Below are 16,427 nucleotides of genomic sequence, written 5' to 3'. Positions count from 1 at the left end.
TAGGCAGCACAGGTTATTTAAAAATGGTGTGTATCCATCTGCCCGAGCCAGTGGTCTGCACCCCCGGCGTGTGTGCCCGGGTGGTCCAGGGGAACTACGACACGAAGTCGCTGAGCTAACGGCGGCAGGGAAGGCCTTGTCTTGCAACCAGGAGGAAAATAACATATACTTGTTCTAGTCCTGCTATTTTTAATACAGCAGATAGAGAGATTGCTGAGGGTTGGAGATTTTGGGAACTTGAGGTTCATAGCGTGGCTTAGGTTATTCTTTTTCTTGTGTCAGCAGTCCAAATCCAGCGAAGTCTGGGGGAATTGCATGGACAAGCAGAAAGCTTCGCTTATACCAGTAGGGACTCGGGGACAGCATGGGTAAGTGGAGCTGAGGTGGAAGAGGATTATTTCCCAGCACCTGCTGACTCGTAGACTCTTCAGGGTCTCCTTCAAATCCCCTTAATGTTAACAATGTCCCTTCCCTTTCTGCACTGTTTGGTTTTTGGGTTTGTTTGTTTTTTTTTCCCCTTGTCCTGTGCCTCATGCTTGGAGTTGCAGCTCTTCCCTGTGCCTGGAAATCTGCTCTCCTTTTGGGAAGGGAAATGAGACACCCATCTTGTGGCTTTCTGCAGTGAAGGCAGAGACCAGGAGGACATGGGATGAAGGTGAGAAATGAACTTGTGTAGGTGTTCTTCGCTGGGTCGAACGTGCTGTCCCCTGGCTGAACGCTGCTGTGGTGGATAACTTAATTGCTATGAAGACTGAAGATGGTTTGCAGAGGTAAGTGTGGGACATCCCACCCCTTCTCTTCTTTCTGAATAGATTCCCCAGAGGAAGAAAGGAACTGGGGCGTACCCCACCTCGGGAGAAGTAGGAATTAGGTGGGTGTACCTAGACAAGCCGACACTTTGCCCTGAAAGTTATTTCCTGGTGCCGTCTCTCTAACAAGAGACACGACCTTCATCCTCTGTCCTGTAAGCTGCTGCGGCGTGGCTGCCTTGCTGAGTCACGGCGCTAGCTCCGGTGCCGGCAGCCTGTGACCGGGTCTGAGAGGAGGCGAAAAACTTGCCCTGCTCAGAGCTGTTGGGTTTCATCCTGTTTACTGAGCAGGCTTTTGTCTCGATGGTCTTTAAGCATCTGACATCTTCCGTTGCAGCATCGTTTATGTCCACAGAGCTGCCTCCTCCTCAGGCAGCTCAGCTCCGTGCTGGAGCCCAGATGTCAAGATACAGAGGAGATGTGTATTAAGAGTAATAAATAAAGATACTCCAGATGGCCAGATGTCAGGTCACTTGATCCCACCTGCCACTCCCGTGCTGCTGGGGCAACACAATAAAGTGCAGGAGAGGAGAAAATGAGGAGAAAAGCAAATGGTGAACATTACGGCTTGGGTCTTTTATCACGATTGACCTGTGTCCCGGGGGGGCTTCAGGTGGGATGACCACAGGAGCAGGGTGCAGGCTGGCAGCCCTGTGTCCCTCATTCCTGGGAGAACTGTTTTCTCTTGCTGGCTCTGTTTAAGGGCTGGTGCTTTGGGGTGGCGGTACTGACCTGCCACCCCTGAGCCCCATCTAACCCCGGCAGGGCTCCGGGCAGCGGGAGCCAGGAGGTGGTGGCAGCAGCAGCTTGCCTTTGGGTAGGTCTGGTACCCCTGCAGCCTGGGGACAATTGATGGCATTTCGGTAATATTTAGGAGAAGGAGAAGCAGGGGAAACAACACCAGAAAGACAGTTGGGTGCAGCCTCTGCCTTGCTAAAGCTGGCTGCCTTCCCAGCTCCGCGAAAGGAGCAAAACCGGAGGGGCTGGAGGTTACCTCGCAAAGACGCTGGTGTCCCCCCCCGTCACTGCTGCTCAGCCTTGGTTTGCTGGGGCTGGCGGCTCACGGCAGGCTTTGTGCGGCTGATCCCCTTTCGGAGGCTTCATGCTTTGCTCAGCAGGCGTAGCGAGTTCCTCACTGGCTGGCAGAGCCAGCTCCCACTTGGTTTTCCTGGGGTGGATCTGGCATCCCAGCGCGTGTGGCCGTGCAGAGCCCCTCCGGTGCCCTGGGCACCGCTTATGGGCAGGGTCAGCCCTGGCAGGGGTGTAAAACCTCCCTGCGGTGAACCAGCACAGGCTGGGCTCTGTGCCTTACACAGAGCATCCTCTGCCCAGGGAGATGGTGGGTGAATAGGGAAAGGAGAGGGGGCAATACACCCCGAGGTGGCTTGGGCACGGCTGGGGGCCTGGGCAGATCTCCCCTGCAGCCGCCTCAGCTTCCCCCTTCCCTCGCAGGGTGATGGCGAGAGGTTTTAATGTGAGCAGGAGGATCAGAAACCATCTGATGTGCGGTTTTGGCTTTGCGGAGGTCTCTCCCTGCCCTCCCCTGCCTCTCCCGCCTGGCCACAGGCAGCGTGAAATCACCACCTTTGCATTCGCTGCTCTTGATTTACTAAAATGCCCACGAGCTCTCGCTTCCCTCCCGGGTGCCTCAAAGCAGATCTGGAGCGCGGCGCCGAGGCGGGAGGGTTTGTTTGCATTTACAGGGAAACCTGTTAATAAAGGAGACCAAAGGGACTGCTCTTTTCCTGGCTGCGGGAACAGATGGCCGGATAACGCAGTGCAATTAATATGCAGGGACTCCTGTCGGGGCGGGGATTTGATTGCCTGTTAGGAGAGGTTAGCACGCTTGAGCTGAGCTCTGCCACCGCTTTGCCCGTCCCTGGCACCTGCTGCCTGCGGGGGGTCCTTGGGGACTCCAGGATAGATCAGATGGTGTCATGGAGGAGGTTGTGGGAGCTGGTCATGGGGAAAGAGGCAGCGGGGGGACTTGTGGCCGGCAGCGGGTCTCTGCTTCTCCAGCACTGGGTGATGCTCTGGGAGGGCTGCCCTTTGGGTTTGTAAAAGCAAAGGCTGGCGCCGGTGATGAACGACTGCTCGGAGGTCCTTTCAGGCTGGAAGGGGAGCGGTGGCTCATTCTTTCCTCCTGTACTTGTTTCTCCTCCAAGACAGAAGGTGCCAAAGGAAAGCAGCAAGTGGCAGTTCCTGGGTGAGCTGAGGGAGGTGGGTGCCTCCTCGCTGCGGCACAGTGTGGGTGCAAAATGTTTCCCAGGCCTTCAAAGAGTGGCTGGACAAATCCACGGGGAAGAAAAATCCCTGCTGAGGGCTCGGAGGCTTAGGGAGCCCCGGGGGAGCAGGAGGAGACCCAGCAAACCCGACCCAGCACGGAGCAGGGCCACGGGGTCGAGCCCAAATCAATGGGAGCCTCCAGCCGCCGGGCCACGATCAAATGGCCCGAGGTCACCCCGGGCGCACACGGGGCTGTCCAGATGCCTGATCCCCATCACACCCTGGGCTCTCGGGGGATAATGGTGCCCCCCCAGCCCCTTCCCCTTCATGCCTTCGCTTTGCTCCCCCCATTTGCTGGCGTTTCCTTCCCCCCTGCTCCCTTGCCGGCTCAGGCGGGGTTGCTGAGCATCAAGAAAGTCAGCGCCGGGCTTTGATCAGGGGCTATTGCCTGTGCCGCGCCAACAGCACGCTCCCCGCACAGCAGAGCCGCTCCCGGCCGCCCTTTCTTCCATGTCAGGAGGCGGCTGGTGGAGATGTCAAACCTCAGTACGAATCCTTGCAATTAGGCCTGTTCTGCTGCCTGCCTCGTTTGATCTCCTTTAATTATTTATCGCCTTTTTTTTTTTTTCCCTCCTTCCCGAATTCTCAGTTTCTTTCAAGTGATTATTTTCTTCCTCTCCCCCCAGCCGCGGCTGGCTCTGCCTGTTTGCTTGCAATTACCGTCCCTTCTCCCCGCTCCTTCCATCTCTCCTCTTTTGTTCTCTACCCGATCATCCCTTCATGCCGCTCTCCCAGCTGCACCCCCCAGCTCTCTGCCTGCCTGGCAGCTTTTTCTTGCTGCTTTTCTCCATTTTTCTCACCCAGATGACTATTGCCTTTCTCCATCCCATTTCAGGCATGGTTTTGGCTGTGTTTATTGCTGGTGCCAGCTCGAGGCTGGGATCTTGCACCCTGGGCTGCTCGGTACTAGATCTCCCATTGCTATTCTCCCAGGCTATTGCCCAAAGCCCGACATGGCCCCTGTGGAAAGCCCTGGCTCCCGGCAGCACCCAGCCAAGCCTAGGGAGCCCCGTGGGGCTGCTGCCCCCCATGCCAGGGTCTCCCCGTGCTGCTTTTGCTGCTGGGGGGGGGCCCAGCTGCATGCCCTCATCCTCTTTGTTTCCCAGGGCCTGATGCATTATTCAGCGCTGCAGACGCTGCGGGTGTTGGAAAGATAACGGTGGTGCAAGGGGCACGGGCTCACCCTGGGGATGCTGGATTTTCCCTGTCATGGGGTTTTTTTCCCCCTCCAGCGTTAAATCAGGAGAGTCCCCGACCACACAGGAGGTTTCTCCTAGGAGGTGGCATCTGCTCTCACCCCGGGGGGACGTGGCAGGGACAAAGGCAGGAGCAGGGGGAGGCAGCAGCCGCCCTGGGGATGTTCCAGGGGCTGCATCGCAGCTCCCACGCCCAGCCCCGCTGCTTCGCCAGAGTTTAACAGAGCCAGTCCAATGTGGCCAAGCCCCTTGTTTACATAGACCCTACAATAACAGCCTGGAGAGTCTGCAGCCTGTGCTCAGCCCCTCTCCCACCCCAAACGACCCTCTCCCAACTCCTGCGGCTGTTTTAGGCAGGGACAGGCTGTCCTGGAGCTGGGGGGAGCAGTGTGTGGCATCTGCTTGAGTGTGTGTGTGTGTGCCTGCGTGTGTGTGCATGTGTGCATGCTCAGGCAGCCCTGCCACGGGAGGACACGGACGTCTCACACCCGTGGGCAGCTGCAGGCTGTGCACGGCTGGCGCTGGCATGGAGCAGCTCTCTTGGAAGTCTCCGTGTCCCCAGGGCACTGGCTACTGGTGGGTGTCCCTGCTCGCCCAACACTGCTGTGGCTGTGGAACCCCCCGCCCTCGGCCAGGCTCCCACCCGTGGCTTTCATCCACCCGTGGCTTCCATCCGCCTGTGGCTTCCATCTGCCCGCTCGCCTTGCTCCCCTCCGGGCAGGCTGCTTGGTTCAGGGGTGGTGATGCTGGGGAGGTGCAGGGGCTCTGGGCATCTGGGGTGAGCTGTACCCCAATCCCACCCCCCCTGTGTTTAGGGGGGTCTGGCCCAGCCCCTCATGCAGCAGACGGGGAGTTTTAGTCTGGCCTTGTAATGCCACAGAGTTGAACTATGGAGACGATGATGGATAATGAAAGTGGGACGTGGGTTTTGCAGAGCAGCCGGTGGGAAACAACCCCAAGTGTGTGTTTAATCCTTGCGGAAAGAGGATGCTCGCACCCTCCACCCCATTCACAGCTGGGCATCGTCCCCCCCCCAGTTGGACCCATCCCCATGGCCTGCTGCCACCTCAATCCACGGGGACCCCCCGTCCCTTGTGCACGGGGATGGGGAGGAAGGTGAGGGACAGCAGCTCTGGCTGTGATGAGTGATTTTGGGCTGGCGCCAGTGAGCGGTGCTGCTGGGAGTGATTTGCTCCCTGGTCCGGTCCTCCCCAGAGCATCTCAAGGAGCAGGGCATCGCCCGGCTGCCATACGCTGCAGGGACATCCCCACCCGGAGAGGTCTCTCCAGCCTGAGCTGCCCCCAAAAGCCCCCCTTAGACCCCAGCTCTGGCTCCCCATCGCTGTCCCTGCTGCAGCTCTCTCCCCAAATCCGCCCTCCGAGGCCAAACCCACGGTGGAGCGACAGCCGGGTGCCTTTGTTAGCTCTCTGCTTGGAAATGAGCGGCCAAATTAAGGAGGGAGCTGTAGCCATAGGGGCTGCACTGCCTGTGCAGTGCAGGGGAAACTGAGGCACGGGGTGGGGGGGTACTGGGGGGACGAGGCATCCCCAGCTGGGTGCATATGGTGTCCCTGGCTGGGGCCCTGACAGAGCGGCCGGGGTGGTTTCAGGGGGGTTTGGGCAGCTAAACCCTCGCCATGACCACACTGGGCAGTTTTGGGGTAGTTTGGGTACCCTGTCCCTTGCCGTGAGCATGGTGTGGGGTTTCAGGGTGGTTTTGGGGAGGTTTGGGTACCCTGTCCCCCAGCAGGATGGCATGGTACGGGGAGATTTTGGGGGGCTGAGGGTGGCCCCAAGCATCGCAAGGCCAGTTCAGCACTGCTGCAGGGGCTTTCTCTGGTTTTGGTCCTTTGGGGAATTTTTCAATGCACCTTCTCTTTTTGCAGTCACCCCGCTCCCTCCTTGTGTCCCAGTCGAGCTCTCCTCCTCAGGCCAGATCCTGCCACGCTGCTGCTCACCGCCAGGCTAAGCTGGTGGCACTGGTTGTACTGGGAGCTCCCCCCCCTCCCCAGTTTCACCGCTTCCTGGCCCGCAAGGAAGGCGAGTGCTCAGCATCGCTGAAGGAAATGAGAATTAATTACGGGCTCATCAACATCGACTCATTAGCGGTGCCGCAGCGCTGGGCAACGTCCCTGGTGGGGACCTGGCATGTCCCGTGTCACCCCAGCCCCCCTGGCCAGCCCGAATCCCCCTGCACCCACTGGGATGGGGGTGGCCCAGGCAGTCCCAGGCAGCACTGGTAAATCAGCTGGGAACTGGGAGAGGGTGGGCAGGGCTGGGCTGGCACTGGGGGTGAGGTGGGGCATCGTGGTGAGGAGGTAAGGTGTGGGGTGGGATATGGGATGGGATATGGGATGGGATATAGCATGGGACATAGGATGGGATATAGGATGGGATGGGCTATGTGTTGGGGTGGGATACAGGGTGGGATATGGGATGGGATGGCATACAGGGTGGGGTACAGGATGGGATGGGATACAGGGTGGGATACAGGATGGGATAGGGGATGGGATGGGATACAGGGTGGGATATGGGATGGGATGGGATACAGGGTAGGGTACAAGATGGGACGTTTTCTGGCAATTGCATCCCCCAGGCATAAGCAGCTTGGCTGGGGCAGGGGCCTCAGTGGCTGGTGTTTGGTGCTGTACCCCAAGGTGAAGCTTTGGGGACTGGGGGGTGGGCTGTTGGGAAGATTTGGGGCTTAGGGGTGCAGGTGGATGGTGAGATGTGGGGAGGAAGGGGGGGACACTGGGGTGAGTTACGAGGTGCTGCGGGATGGGGGGCAGAGGGCTGTATGATAAGATGGGGGCGTGGGTGGCTATCACGGGTGTCCCGGGGGGGACGCGGGGGGGCTCTGGGGAAGGGGGGGGGCTCCGGGGAGTGCGGGCGGCTCCGCGGGCGCCGGCGCGCCCTCCGCCCGGCAGGCGGCGCTGTGCGGTGCCGGCGGCGCGCTGGCGCGGCGGGCGGCTCTGTGTCGCGGAGCTGTCCAGCACTTCAGGAGGGGCCGCGCTCGCCGCGCCGGGAGCCGCGCCGGGAGGGGCCGGGCCGGGCCGAGCCGGGCCGAGCGGGGCCGAGCGGGGCCGGGGCCCAGCGGGGCGGTGCAGGCAGCGGCCGGCAGCGGCGGCGGCGGCGGCTCCGGGCCGGGCCGGGCCCGGCGGGGCGGCGGGGCGAGGTGAGGCGAGGCGCGGTGCGGCCGGGCCCGGGCCTGGCTGGTGGGCCGGCACCGGGCGGGTGGCGGGGGCGGGGGGGGCGGGCAGGGCCCGGGGTGGGGGGGGGAGAGGGTGTCTGGGGGGGGGGCAGTGGGACCCCACTGGACACGGGTGGTGGGGTGGGGGGGCTGAGAGGTGCAGGGGGCTGGGGACCCCCGAGGGATGGGGGGGGGGGGGGGGCTGTGATGCTCCCTGGGGGAAGGGGGGGCTGAGGACCCCAAAGGGATGGGGATGGGGGGGGTTACGCTGCTCCTCAGGGGCAGGGAATTGGGGTCCCCAAAGGGATGCGGACGGCAGGGCTGAGGAAGGGGTGCAGCGCTTCGTGGGTGCTGGGGGCGGCTGGGGACGCGGTGATGGGTGGCAGGGGCATCCCCTGGGTTTGATGCTCCTGGGGGTGCGGATGGGGTGAGGAGCCTGGAGGCGAGATGCTTTTTGGGGCGCAGGGGGTCCCTCCAGGGATGTGGATGTGTCAGGTGCTCCCTGGTGCAGGGGGGCTGGCTGGGGGGGCACCCCATGTCCCTCTCTCCTGGTGCTGTGGGGAGACAGGCCGGGACAGGGTGGCAGCGAGCCACCCCTTTTTGGCTCCCACCATGGGGCTGGGAAGGACGGGATGGCAGTGAGCCCCCAGCAGATGCTGGCGCCTTGTGGGGTGCGGGTGGGAGATGAGGCCAAGATAACGGCCCCGAAGCCCCTCTCTCTGCTGCGCTGACCCCCAGGGAGGGGAGCTCTGCAGGTCTGGGTTTGGCTGGTGAGATTTCAAACCCTGCGGGTGTTGCATGGGGGAAGGAGAGGGGCAAGGCTTGGCAGCCCGGGGGAGCCTGAGCAGCAACTCGCTCGCTGGCTTGTCTTTTGGGAGCGTTTTGTGCTTCTCCTTCCCGGGTTTGGGAGGTTTGTCCCCAGGGACGGCCGGGCTGTGCCATGCGAGGGGCTGGTGGCGAGGGGTCGGGCCACGGCTCGGGGGGAGCAGGCGGCTTTCGGGGGATCGTGGGTTCATTCATCCCCTCTGGAGCAGAGGAGATTTCAGACTGTGGATGTTTCTTGGCTTGCCTGCGCTCCTGCTGCTGCAGGGGGGGTCACCTGGGGGCTGCCAGCGTTTGGGGGTCTCTCGGATTGATGGCAAATGCTGAGGACCATCTCATAGGGTGCGGGTGCTCATGCCCCGGCTGGTCTCCGTGCCCTGGCATGTGGGTTCGTCTCTGTCAGGAGCACGGAGACGCCCCCAGCGGGGGGGATTTTGGGGACAGGAGCGCATGGTGCTTGCGTCCAAACACACATCCTCGCTCTGTCCCGCTCTGCCAGCACGGCCTTGCACGATGCCACCCCCTGCATCCTGCCTGTCTCCCGCCTGCCTCCCCCTGCCCCAGGGACTCATCCTGGCAACACGTGCAGGGAGAGGTGGGGGCTTTCGGAGCCAGAAGTTGGGCAGCTTTTAGGGGAGCCTTCGGTCCTTGGTTGCCGCTGGGGCTGGCGAGCGGGGGCTTTGCCAGGCAGGCGGAGGAGTGCAGGGCTCTTGGCTGGTTTTGTCCCTGGTGCCAAGGAAATGGTGCTTTCCCCCCCGGGCAAAGGGTCTCCTGCCCCGGGGGCCGGATCCGGCTGCAGGTGGACATGTGGCAGTGGGTTCAGGGGCTGCTGGAGAGGGGAGCAGAGGGTGCCCACCCCACATCTCTGGGCAGGGGGTGCTTGTGGGATGCAGGTCACCCCGTGGGTTTAGTCCCGGCTGCTGGGGGTCTGCCGGCTGCGAGGGTCCCCGATCCCAAAAGCCCTTCTTCCTTCTCCTCCTCCCTGTCTCCCAGCTCCCGTTTTCCCTGGCCAGGTGGCCCGTGGCTTATATAATGTGCTCAAACCCCGGAATAGCTCCTCCTGTTACACAACCGCCCAGCCATCCACCCGGGGGGGGGGATCCCCGGCTGGACGCTCCCCCTGCGCTGGCCATGACCCCCCATACCTGCAGCACTCGGCCCCGGGGGTCATTTGCCATGATTGTGTCCCTGCCGGGGAAGGTGACCCCATTGTGACAGTCATCCCCCCTGCTCCTCCGTGTGCTCAATAATTGCTTTTATTATTATTATTCCCCTCCTCCTCAGAAGTGGTGATGGGCCGCGGGGCTGCCCGTGCCTCCTCCTGACTCCTTGCCCAGCAAAGCAAATGGCCCCAAGGATGCAAAACTTGGGGGGCTGGCTGTTCCCCCCCTCTGTCCTCGCCCGTTATTTAAGCACCTCCTGGTTGGGGAAGGTCTGGCAGGGCAGCAAGTGCCCGAGCCCTCCCTGCTGGGGCTGCCTGCGGGTCCCTTGGCCACCAGCGAGCAGCTGCTGGTGGCTGCGGTGGCCCCAAGGGGTTGAGGAGAGCATGGCCGGGGCGGGGGGGGGGGGGCACAGGGCTGGGGGGTCCCGTCACCTGGACCTGCTGCCTCTGCTCAGCACGGAGGGGTTTGCTGCCGTTACTTGGACGTGTTTCTCCTCCTTTCCTTCATCCCTGGCTCGGGAATGGGATCACTGCAGGGGTCCTGGGGTCCCCTGGGGCTGGTCCCCATCACGGTGTGGCCCCCTTCCCATCAGCTCTCTTCCAGCTGGAGCTGGGAACGGGGCTTGCTCACCCTCCCCTGGCAGCCCAAGGGGTTCAGGCTGGGGGGGCTTTGGCCACAGTGTTTTGGGGACAGGAGCAAAGCCCGGCTCCTTGCCCTTCATCGGGCCCTTTTCTCCAGAGCATCTCCCAGGGGAGCTGACGGATCTCCGCTGCCCACACCCCTGTGCAGTGCCCATCCGGTGGGGGGGACTGGTCCCCACCCCTGGATCCCCCATCCCTGCATCCCCAAGCCGGGAAGGAGCCCGGTTGCTTAGCAACTGTTTAGCTTCTCCACCAGCCTCCTCATCTATTTAAAATATATATATATATGCACAGACGTAGGTATGCACAAGCAGCAGCGAGCCCTCACCCAGCTCCTGACCTGCCCCCCCGCCAGCCAGCATCCGTATATTCTTTATTAATTGCTTTAAAGTCTGCGAGACGTCAAATTTTGGTCGGGCAGCTAGAGGAAAGGATGCTCTGGGCTCAGGGAAATAGAGATGGAGAGGCTGGGATGGGTGTAACCGACCCCTTCCTGCTGCCCCTTCCCACAGGCAGGATCCCTGCCGGCTCGGGGCTGGGAGGCAGCACTAACGAGCCCCAGACCAGCTACGCTTTTAAAGCCAATTTTGCCTTTTTTTTTTCTCCTTCTTGGAGGTCTGACTCATGTTTTTTGGCACTCGGGGGCTGGTGAAAGGCAGCTCCGGAGAAGGTCAGCCCAATTAACGGCAGCAACCCTGGACTTTTCCTCCTTGTAATTCTGGCCAGGTGTTTAGAGGAGGCCGGCTGCCTTGCCGTGATTTTCTGGCATTTTTTTGTGTCGCAAAAAAAAGCCTCTCTGCCAGCCGTCCCCACGGCACGGGCAAGGAGCAGCCTGAGACAGGGCTCTAAATGCTTTGGGGACAGGGTTATGATTTTGGTAGGTGGTGGTGTGCCCTGATGAGACCCCAGCGGGCAGGGGAACCACAGGGGCCACTCCTTTCACCCTCTCCGGTGGGGCTGGAGGGTCCTCGGCTGGGTTGTCCCCTGCTTGTTGGGCCTGAGCTCTGGCACGCTCGGTGCACAAGCGGTCCAGGGAGCCGCCGTCCCGGGCTCACTGCCTGCATCCCGTGCCCGCATCCCCGGCACGCGGGCGCTCGCCGTCGCCCTGGCTGGTGCAGCTGGATGTGGCGAGAATTAATTGAGCACCGGCCAGAGGCGGCTTTAATTAGCGCCGAGGCTGGGGGGAGGAGGATGCCCAGGCACCGCTGCTGTCTTTTCCCGCCGAGGGGGAGATGCTGGGAGAGCATCCAGGCACCGTCAGCCCCCCGCTGCCATCCCCGCTCCCGCCGGGAAAGCGGCTTCATCTGCATTACGACGCGGCAGGGCCCTGCGGCGGCAGCGGGCAGGAGTGACGGGCAGCTGCCTCCAGCACAGCCCCATGCTGCGGGCATGGCCGGGGAGCCGAGCAGCGCCCGTGGGGGGATTTGAGCAGAGTCAGCTGGGAAGGGGTTTGTGTCTGGGCTGGAAAATAAAAGGGCAAAAGCAGTTTGTTGAAATAACATTTTTTTTTGCTCATTTTCCTTGTTTTCTTCTTTCCCTTCGGGCTGGAGTTCCCGAACCCCTGAGCTTCCCCTCATAGCCCAGGCTGGACAGCCCCGGGGCTGGGACATGGGGACAGCCGCGTCCCGGGACCACCCCACCGGGTGCCCGGGGGTCCCAGCCCACAGGGAGGGAGCTCGGTTCAAAGCTTGGCTGGAAACCAGCAGCCCCAAAGCCCGGCAGGATGGCGAGGCTGGTCCTTGCACCTCAAGCTGGCAAGGCCTGTCCTGGCTGTGTGTCAGGGGCACAGCGTGGTGTGTCTGTCCTTCTGTCTGTCCTGGCCTCCACCGGGCTGGCAATGCTGGTGCCCGGGTCCTCTGCACCCTGGGAGCGATTCAGCATGGCTGGGAAGGGAGGGAGAGACCCGGCGTGCCGGGCTGCTCCCTGTGCTTGGGGTAAGGTGTGGGATGGGGATGGGGATGGAGGTGGAGGCTGAGGGTAGAGTACGGAGCATGGGGATGACGATGGAGGATGGAGACGGAGGATCGGGATGAGGAGGAGGATGGAGGATGGAGATGAAGGATGAGGATAGAGGATGGAGGATGTGGATGATATTGGAGGATGGAGATGGAGGATGAGGATAGAGGATGGAGGATGGGGATGACAATGGAGGATGGAGATGGAGGATGGGGATGAGGAGGAGGAGGATGGAGAATAAGGATGAGGATGGAGGATGGAGATGGAGGATGAGGATAGAGGATGGAGGATGGGAATGATGTTGGAGGATGGAGATGGAGGATGCGGATGATATTGGAGGATGGAGATGGAGGATGAGGATAGAGGATGGAGGATGGGAATGATGTTGGAGGATGGAGATGGAGGATGGGGATGAGGAGGAGGATGGAGAATAAGGATGAGGATGGAGGATGGAGATGGAGGATGAGGATAGAGGATGGAGGATGGGAATGACGATGGAGGATGGAGATGGAGGACGGGGATGAGGAGGAGGATGGACAATAAGGATGAGGATGGAGATGGAGGATGAGGATAGAGGATGGAGGATGGGAATGATGTTGGAGGATGGAGATGGAGGATGGGGATGAGGAGGAGGATGGGGAATAGGGATGGGGATGGAGGATGGGGATGAGGATGGAGGATGGAGATAGAGGATGGGTGTATGTATGAAGGATGGAGATGGAGGATGGGGATGAGAATGAAGATGGGGATGGAGGATTGAGGACGGGGATGAGGCAGCTCTGAACATTTCCAAAAGCTCTAATCCAGGCAGCAGAAAGCAGCTTCGAACTGAAAGGCTGTTTTGACCTCCCCAAGACCCAGGGTGGCATGTGGAGTGCCAGTGGGCATGATCGGGATCCCAAAACATGTGGATGACTGGCTCAGCAAAATGGGAAGAGAGGGATTTGCTCGGGAGCTTCCCCAGTAGCTCCAGCCCATGGTGCCGGGGGGTTTGAGCCCTCCTGGGTGGCACTGAGGGGATTTGGGTGGTGGGGACAGATGCCAGCAACTGTCCCCAGCCGCATCCTGCAGCCTTTAGGAGTCCGTGGGGACGCAGTGCAGCGCTCGCCCCAAGACGCCTTCTCTCCCTCTCGGCCAGGCGGCGGGGCGGCGGGCTGCCAGTGCTTGATGATTTGTGGGTAATTACTGCAGATAATGAAATATTTAACCATCATCTTTATTATCGGGGTTAGCGCTGAGGCAGGCAGGAAGCCGCTGCTGTTCGGGCAGGGCCGTGCTGCCTTCCCTGATGGGTTTGGCGCCAGGTTTGGTGCCGGTGCGAGCTGGCAGAGCCGGGTGATCCCCGCGTGGTGGCCGATGGATGGAGGTTGTGGTGGTGATGGCCACCCTGTGTCCCCGAGCTGTCCCTTGTGGGTGCAGGGCTGCCCCCGTGCAGCGCATCACTGGGGGTCTCCTTTGGGGACAGGGAGGGCACAGACCCAGCCTGGGGGACATGGGCTCCTTCTGCCCTGGTGCCTTGTCCCCATTGTCACCAGAGATGTAGGACTGGCTCCGTTTTCCACCCAGGGCTTTTGCCTGTGGCCCGGCTTTGCTATTGATAGCCGGAGGGGGTTTGCGGGTGGTTTTTCTCTTCCTTTGTTTTCCTGCCCGTGCTGTGGCTGAGGCAGGGTGGCTGGTATCAGCTCTCACGGTGGATATTGCTCGTGGCTGAGGGGACACTGGGACGCAGTGCAGTGCCCATCCCCGGGCCAGCTCCACCTGCCTGGCCCTGGGTGCAAGGGGGATATCTCCAAGCGCATCCTTTTTACAGAGACGGGGAGCGTTTCCCGGCGGGATCTGCATGCCTCCCCCACCACGCAGCCCTTACCCGCAGGTACCCATCCAGCTGCTGATTTATCTCACATGCTCCTCCATCCACCTGCCCGGCTGTATATCCCACACGCTTTCAAGGTTTCACAGCAATGAATTTACCCACTGCCAAGCTCAGGATAAAATTAATTCCCACTGGGGAAAAGCAAGCTGAAGCTGCTGTGGAAAACATCCTCTCCTTCCCCCTCTCCTTCCCCGGGCCCCTCGGTGGGTGAAGGTTTCCCAGTGGGGAGCTTCCCCCATTCCCAAATTTCCTTCCTGGTTTTTGGCTTCATGCCCTGATGGGAGAAAGAGGAAGAGGAGCCCCCAGGCCAGGTTTTTCTGCAGCATCTCTCCCATCTCTGGCCCGGGGCCACCCTGAGACATAGAGGGGGCTGGGGTCAGGGGTCTCCCCGGGCAGGGAGAGTTGAGCAGGGCAGCTCCTTGCTGCGGGGTGTCATGGGGCTCAAAATGTGGGTGCTGCCCTGCCTGCCGCAGTCAAGGGGGGACCGAGGGACCCTCCGGTTGCTCTAACAGGACCGAGCATCCAGGGGATGCAGAGCTCCAGCCAGCTCCTGCTCCACTGGCAGCATCTCCCACTGCCCGCTCCTCCGTGCCTCTGCGGAAATAAAGGCTGCTGGCTCCTCTCTGCATGGTAATAATGGGGAAAAAAAAAGGGAAAAAATAAAGCCTTGTAATTAAGCAGTCAGCTGCTGTCGTCCCCGGGCAGGCTTGTCAAGAGATAAATGAGTGCGTGGGGCAGCCGGTGGCAGCGGGAAAGCCAGGGATGTCCCTTGGGGATGCCGCGGGATGGGGGATGCCTTCCTGCCAGGCTGGGACCCCTGCCACCCTGGGGAGGGCTCTGAGGCTTTTTCTGTCCTCAAACAGCAGAGAAACATCCTCGAAGCTTCTCGCGGGCCATCTCCGTTCCCACCCCGGCTCTGTCCCACCTGGCACAGCCATGGAAAGCCCTGAACTGCCTGGCATCCCGCTGGAACAGCACAGCGGGAGCGGCAAGCCCTCCCTGGGCTCGAAACGGTGCGGATCAGTCCGTGGTCCGTCTGTCCTGCCTTCATGCCCATGCTCGGCTGAAGGATCCCTCCTTCTCTGGGCCAGCATTCGGCCCCGTCCTCCTTGGGCAGCACGTGTCAGACACCCCGGGCATCGCAGGCAAGGGTTGGCTGCTTCCCATGTAGGCAGCGACGTGCAGGCAACACCCATCCTTGGAAAAGCCTCTCCGGCAGGGTCCCTGGGATGGAAACACCCTAGAGAAGCGGCTGCTGACAAAAGCCACATCTCTGAGCCCAAAGCCAGCTTGGAGAGCAAGGGAGGGTGCTCTGCCTTCGCCCCCGATCGTTTCTCTTTGTGTAGGACTTTGCAGGAGTAGCATTTGTGGGAGCCCCTGGTAAAGCCCAGGCGGTGCTCTGCAGCCTGGCTGCGGCTGGTAATTAAGGCAGCGGATCTCCAGTGGGAACATCCCGTGCTGGGGAGAGGGCCGGTGCTTTGGGCAGGGGAGCTGGGGTATCGCAGGACAGGGAGACCGAGGAATGGGTGCTCAGCCATGTGCTGATGGCCTGAGGTCGCTGAGACAGGGTTGTGTCTGTCTGGTTGATCCAGGAGATTTGGGAGCATCTCCTCCCCCAGGCTCGGGGAGCATCAGCCGGAGCCTCAGCGTGGCAGTGCCGCTCGGGAATGGTTGTCCTCTTCCGAGGGGTTATTTTTGGAGCTAAGTGAGGACATGTTGACTGTGGTGGTGGAAGAAGGAGGCAGGGACATGTGAAGGTGAAAGAGCAGGGAGAAGGCAGCTGGTGGGGAGCCTCACCTCCCCTTGCAGCCGGCACCGGGCCATTGCCGGAGGGTGCCAGGCCATTGCTGGAGGATGCCGGGCCATTGCCGGAGGGCATCGGCAGGCGTTTGCTGGCTGGGCCAGACCTTAGGGTGTCCCATGGCTGCATCCTCACCAGCCAGTGCAGCTGGGGGATGCAGGGGGATAGCTGAGGTCTTTGGGTCCATCCCCTTGCCGGATGGGGACAGTGCCCAGGGGTGTCCCCAGAGGGCTGTGAGGATGGATGCTCGTCCCTGCTCCAAACCCACACGGGCAGGGTCCGTGGGGCTCGGAGGCACCCCTGCCCGTCTGTCCTGCTGCTACCATATGGCTCCGGGTGCCACAGACCCACGCTTTGCCAGGCTTTCCCTGGTACGAGGCTGGCGCAGAGCATCCTCCTCTCTTTCCCATGAGCCAGCCCTCACGGCATGGTGATGGGAATAGCCCCAGCCTTGCTTTGCAGATGGGGGAACTGAGGCAAAGGGCAGGAAGGGTGCTGGCAGAAGACCCAGATCTCTCAGTTGCTGTCCCCCCCGCTGTGCCCACACCTCTTCTGAGACAAATTTTGCCTTCAGGTCCCGGTGGGGTCCCCTCGCCGTTGCAGGGTGAGAGGGAAACCGGGGCAGGGACTGACCCCCGACTCTTTGTCTCCCTCCCAGGCACTGCTGGCGGCGAAGCCACCCACGCCAGC

This window comes from Gymnogyps californianus, chromosome 20 (assembly GCF_018139145.2).
Source record: "Gymnogyps californianus isolate 813 chromosome 20, ASM1813914v2, whole genome shotgun sequence".
Taxonomy (NCBI): Eukaryota; Metazoa; Chordata; class Aves; order Accipitriformes; family Cathartidae; genus Gymnogyps; species Gymnogyps californianus.
The sequence above is the reverse complement of the archived record's forward strand: the minus strand, read 5'-3'. Positions refer to the sequence as shown.